Raw genomic sequence first — 6,000 nt, 5'->3', positions numbered from 1 at the left:
TAAAATTTCATTGCCTCTTTCTGCAGCTTTTAGAGCAAAACTGTGTCCTAGGGCTCTTTTTGTTCTGTCCAGCATTCTTCTTACAATCAGCCAAACTGTAGAGATAAAAATCTCGAGCTAAAAAAGAGACAAATGCTTATTAACCTGTTCTTACTTACTTAGTTAGATTTTCTTTTGTTTTCACTTTTTCTGTCCAGAATTTTCATTTTGCAGAAATGCCAAGCAGGGTCTGCATTACCACTGTAGCTCTTGTGTAGTACCATGTGGCAAGAGCCCTGAACCATTTGACTTCAGCTGTTTGGTGGCCAGAGCCACATTTTGTAATGAGACTCGGCAGCTCCCAGCGATGGATGTGCAACTGTATGCATGTGAACTGGAGGTTTCTGAAAATATGTTTGCTCCTATAGGACTTACCTAAACTAAAATGAAAGGCTGCAGAAAAGAAATCAGCATTAGAAAAGTTAATGCTATTATTGTCATCAGTTAGTCAGTGTAATGGACATAAGCACCTGTGGTTCAGAAGCTTCAGTTGCGGGGGGCAGCTATAGCTCAGGAGGTAGAGCAGTCGTAGGGCTGTGGGTTCGATCCTCCAGCCACATGTCAAAGTGTCCTTGGACACTGAACCCCCTTAATTGCCCCTAGTGGGCTTGGTAAAGCGGCGTGGCCGCTCCCCCACCATTGTGTGCTTGTGTGAACGAATGGGTAGCTGGCAGAAACTGTAGTGTAAAAGCGCTTTGAGTATGTAATGTATATAGAATAAATGGTGGTTCATTACAAGGATCCGTATCATTCATACACTGGTTCGTTTTGCATTCTCCACCGTTCAGTGTGGTAACTGCCGTTTCCACAGCCAAGCACAACACAATGAGTACCAGGCTTATTTGAAAAATCCGCCAAAAACAGCCTTTAAGTGGCTTTAACAGCCTCTGTATTAATGAAAACACACGCATGCATACGCTGTTTGCAGTTGAGCCGGGGGTTTGTTTTTTCGTCCAAAAGCTGTGACCTGGGGTCCAAGCCGCCATCGTGAGCATGCGCACTCGCAATACCGATATGGCTTATTACGTTCAATAGCACAGAATGGAATAATTAAAATGTGCAAAACGGGAGCAAAGCCAAGAAGTTAGGAAATCCACTTTAAAATAGTTACAACAATTAGTGGAAAATTGTTTGTGAAAAGTGTGGCTGATCAAACCAATCATGTGTCAGTTTGCTTTATGAAATCACTGTCACTGTTCTTGGACCACAGTCATGACTGTGTGGGCTAAGCCACAGGTAAACGACCATCTGTCCAAACAAATAAGATGAATTTTGTGAGATTGTATATTATCGTTTTGACATCCAACTCTGAGTCCCATTCTCAGTCTTGTTCACTAACTGCTACAACATATGGAGCAAAAAAAACAAACAAAAACTTTGCGTGGTTGCTCTCTGTTGATTATAGCTTAGCTCTCAAAGTGATTGGCAAGTATTAAAGCCATTTAAACCTACAATACCTTGAGATGAATAAAAAAAACTGGCCATTTGGATTGTGTTCTAACAATCCAAAAATCTGCTGAGCAGGTAACTAAACACACCAAACGGCAAAATCCACGGCTGTTGTGGTTTAAGAAGGTGATAAAAAGCTCAACCTCATTTAACACGAGCACTGGAATCAGCTCGGTTAGAGGCGAGCAGCTGAACTTTCACAAGTCCTTGTGTGCGCCACACCGACCCCCCTATGGCGTTTGGAACATTCTACCTGTAGATAAACAGACTCGGGGGAAGCGATGCGATGGAACACGCTGCGTTTAATCTGAACACCCCTTAAAGGGGATTTAATGTGCTTTTTCAGGGTAATAAATCTTATCTCATAACATGTACAGTATAGACAAACATGGTACCATTTTTTTAGCTTAAAATTACTCTGTTCATCAGCATTATAAAAAAAACCCTTCTAAAAACGTATGCTTAATTCAAGTTTTCTTTTAAGAAGCTTAAAATGTGCCTAACTGTCAATCAAAGCTTAGTCACTCCCCGTCAGCACATAGTGAGAGGGACTAAGCCTGTGGTTCGCTAGAAAACAGAGGGCTATAAAATGCACATAGGCTTGTGGTCACCCTCATGTAGAGAGGGCGCAGTCACGCTCAACCGTGCATTTTGAATGTGCTAAAAACTGGAAGAGAAATTGCAAATTGCTCAAAAATGCCTCAAAGAAATAGAAAAACCACTTTAGGCATGTTTCTGATAAGGCAGTGAGGTTTTGCATTTAACCCCCCCCCCCTTCGAGCCTAGAAATTCAACCTGTCAATTATTTGTGTTTTAAAATTTGTGCTTAACTTTTCTTTCAATAGAAGTTCAAACAGTTTGGTCCAACCTTCACAAACGGTTCAGTATAGGAGCTACCACCCACACAGCCCTGGGAGTATGGTGGACACCAAGTAACTGCGCTGAAAAACCGGATAAGTTGGTTGTCCTTAAAACTTTTTCTTCAAGTGATTGCACTTTCTTAAGTTTCTGAAGGTAGAAAAACTTCACCTTTTTGAGTACAGTCTAATTAAATATAAGATATACGAAACTTAATATTTGAAGTTATCTTTGGTTTAAGTTAACTGCACAAGAAATTTTTCAGGGAGTTCACTCTAAAGTCAGATTTTGAGTACATTTTACTACTTGTTCAGAATTAGAAAATGCTAGTTTAAAAAGGAACCACGTAGTGCACTACATCTGGTGAGTACTTTAGTGAAAAGACATAATTGAGAGTTTTTGTTTTCATTTTCTTGTTCTTGGTCCCTTAAGGGCCAGCGATGCTGGATAGTTGCCAGCTGATCACAGGGCCACACAAGCATTCATAGGGGAACTTTAGTGTCTAATTAACCAGCAGCATATTTTTGGACTGTGGAATAAACTAGATTAGAGTAAACCCACACAGGAACAGGGAGAACATGGAAACTTCACACAGGAAGGTCCCAGCTGGAATTGAACGAGGAACTTCATACTGAGAAGCAGAAGCTCTCTAGGCTGCAATAACAACATGCCGTTTTATCAAGTGTTTTATTAAATTGAGTTAATGCACAATAATACTGGAAACATCTGTGCACATTGAAGCAGAACCACAGTAAGTCCACATAGTAAACAGACTAATAAATGCAGCCTAAAAATTCCCCATGTTAAAGGAATGGCAGCAATGAGTGAATCCTCAACAGTTAAAGGGGAAATATTATGAAAAAATCACTTTTCCTGGGATTTGGGGTGTTATTGTGTGTCTCTGGTGCATATACATGCATACAAATTTGGCAAACCCCCCCCCCCCCCATCCATGCTGTTTTGAGTGAGATAGAGGTTTCTTAATTGATCTTGCATTCAGTCTCTGATTGAGCTGTTTCTGATCGGCTTTCTACGTCACAAGCCGGAATATTGGAATATCCACACGCCCTCAGAACACTCCACCCACCAGGTACAGCAGTAAGCAGCAGCCCATGGGCTCGTACTTGTGGCATCCCGGGCACCGAAATTGAATCTGCTGGGGGGGTAACTAATGTTTGGACGTCCCCAAAAAAATAAATGTTTGGATGTCAGGATTTTTTTGGGGCGTAAACATAAACAAACCCTGACTCTAACCCAAACCTTAACCGTTTCATTTTAAGATGTAATTATTGTTGTTTTTAACATCTTAAAAGAATCGCTATCTGGCAAAAACTTGAGTGGAAGTAGATACATTTCGCACATGTGCGGTAGGCAGTGTTGGGTAAGTTACTTTAAATTAATAACTTAGTTACATTACTAGTTACTTCTATCAAAAGTAACTCAGTTACTTAAAGTTATTCATTACTTTCAAAGTAACTAGTTACTAGGGAAGGTAACTTTGGTTTTACTCAGAATTCTCTTGTTAATGTGTTGCTTCCGTAACTGGATACCCAGCAAGATTGCCAGTCTTCTAGCTTGCTTACTTGCCAGTGCACTGTGCCACCTACCAATAGAAAGGAAAAGATAAGGTGCATATTTCCACAAGAGAAATCCCACGCCTGGACCGTCGTTGACCGCCGCCATGATTCTAGCCTACGTCACAGCGTCATGTGCGCTTTTTACATCCAACATGAAAACTGCAGTTGTGGTGCTTTCGATTGTACTCAGAACTCTGGAAATTCTGCCTTCTGAAAAGGAAGATGTAGTTAAGACCAGACTGAGGCGCACCCCACACTTTGAGAACTACTGAATTAATCAGACATATTTTCTTATTTCTGTTTGGTGTATTGAAACTTCAATATTATCAGTATTTCATTGGGACTCCAAGTTTGCTTTTAAATATTTTTTAAAAACATTAAGAAAGACATTGATCAAAAAAATGAATTCGCCACAATCGCACAAAACAAAGCGGAAGATAATAGTTGTGAAAGCCAATTTTAAGTTTGCTTTGGGTAGCTTATAAAAACCAAGTCAAGAAATAAAAGGGAAAACTGTGAATGAGGCCCTATTTTTATAATTTGTAATGATTTTGCAACAGAATGTTGAAATTTTAAGTGTTTATCACAATGTTTTTGCAAGCCTACCGAATGGGAGCAAAGTCAAGAAGTTAGGAAATCCAAGGTAAATAGTCGCGTCACTTACTGGCAAATTGATATGGGTTGATCAGAAATTGTTATATTTATTGATTAGAAACTAGATGTGAGGTTGGTTGAAACATTTTTTAATCCTTAATGGAGGATGTAAAAAGTAATTGAAACTGCACCTTCCGTCAGTCACATAAAGACGTCTGAAAACTTGTGGCTCGCTGCTGCCGCGTGCATCACTAATTACAGCTGATTGTTTTCCTCATAGACATACGAATCAAGTAGGTGAACAGGGCGTGTTTATGAAAGGCGACGTCATCAGATATCAGGAGAAATTCGGGAGTATGGTGGCTCCGGGAGAACACAGACACGGTCAGCTTCCCAATGAGAATTTGTATTAAATCTGAGCACAGATATGGACTCATATTACTCGTATGATGCTCATACTCGGCAAAAGTGCTTTATCCGTACCAGGTTAAAGACCCACCTGTTCTCAGCTGCAATTGTTTAGTATTCAAGGGTCTGCACCTGCACAATTGATTTAGGCTTGTGCTGGGTACATTACATTTTAGCTTTCTTTGGGTCTCTGTTTGAGGGATCACTCCTTTCATTTTATTTTTTTTATCTTTTCTTTACTTTTCATGTTTATGTAGAGCCCCACCCAGCTGCTATCCAGTTTAGGGCACCGTCCTTTCTTTCTCTTTGGACTGTAGACCCACACCAGCTCCCCAGCATGGAAGTGCCTCCCCTTAGTGGTGATGTCATAATTCCTCTTTTGGCGCAGGCCTGCCTTCACCAGCTGCTCCCGGGCGTAGGAATGTACAGAATCCAGCCGGTCCTGCAGCTTCCTTGCGTAGTCCCGGCCTGGTGGCACCTCTGGCGCGCCCGGGGGCTTCCCAAAAGCCAACTCGGCAGGAGTTCTCAGCTCTCTCCCTAACATGAGCAGGGCAGGCGTACATTGGGTGGAGTCTTGCACTGCCGACCTGTAGGCCATGAGGATAAGGGGAAGATGGTAGTCCCAGTCCTGTTGGTGTTCTGAGGTAAGGATGGCTAGCTGCTGGGCCAGCGTCCTGTTAAACCTTTCCACCAGTCCATCACTTTGGGGGTGAAGTGGGGTGGTGCGGGTCTTCTTAATCCCAAGGCGTTCACACGTGGCAGCAAATACCTTGGACTCAAAGTTACGCCCCTGGTCACTGTGGAGGGTCTCTGCTGTTCCAAAGCGGCTGAACATCCCCTCCACTAATACATCAGCGACAGTCTCAGCCTCCTGATCTGGGATGGCATATGCTTCTGGCCACTTGGTAAAATAGTCCATGGCCACAAGGACATAGCGGTTTCCTCTGTCTGTATGAGGAAATGGGCCCATGACGTCCACAGCTACTCGCTCCATTGGAGCTCCTGCTGGTTGCTGCTGAAGCTGAGCCCGGGACTGGTCCTGTGGCCCTTTGTGCGAGGAACATGCATCACAGCT

The sequence above is a fragment of the Oreochromis niloticus genome, linkage group LG20 (assembly GCF_001858045.2).
Source record: "Oreochromis niloticus isolate F11D_XX linkage group LG20, O_niloticus_UMD_NMBU, whole genome shotgun sequence".
Lineage (NCBI taxonomy): Eukaryota > Metazoa > Chordata > Actinopteri > Cichliformes > Cichlidae > Oreochromis > Oreochromis niloticus.
The sequence above is the reverse complement of the archived record's forward strand: the minus strand, read 5'-3'. Positions refer to the sequence as shown.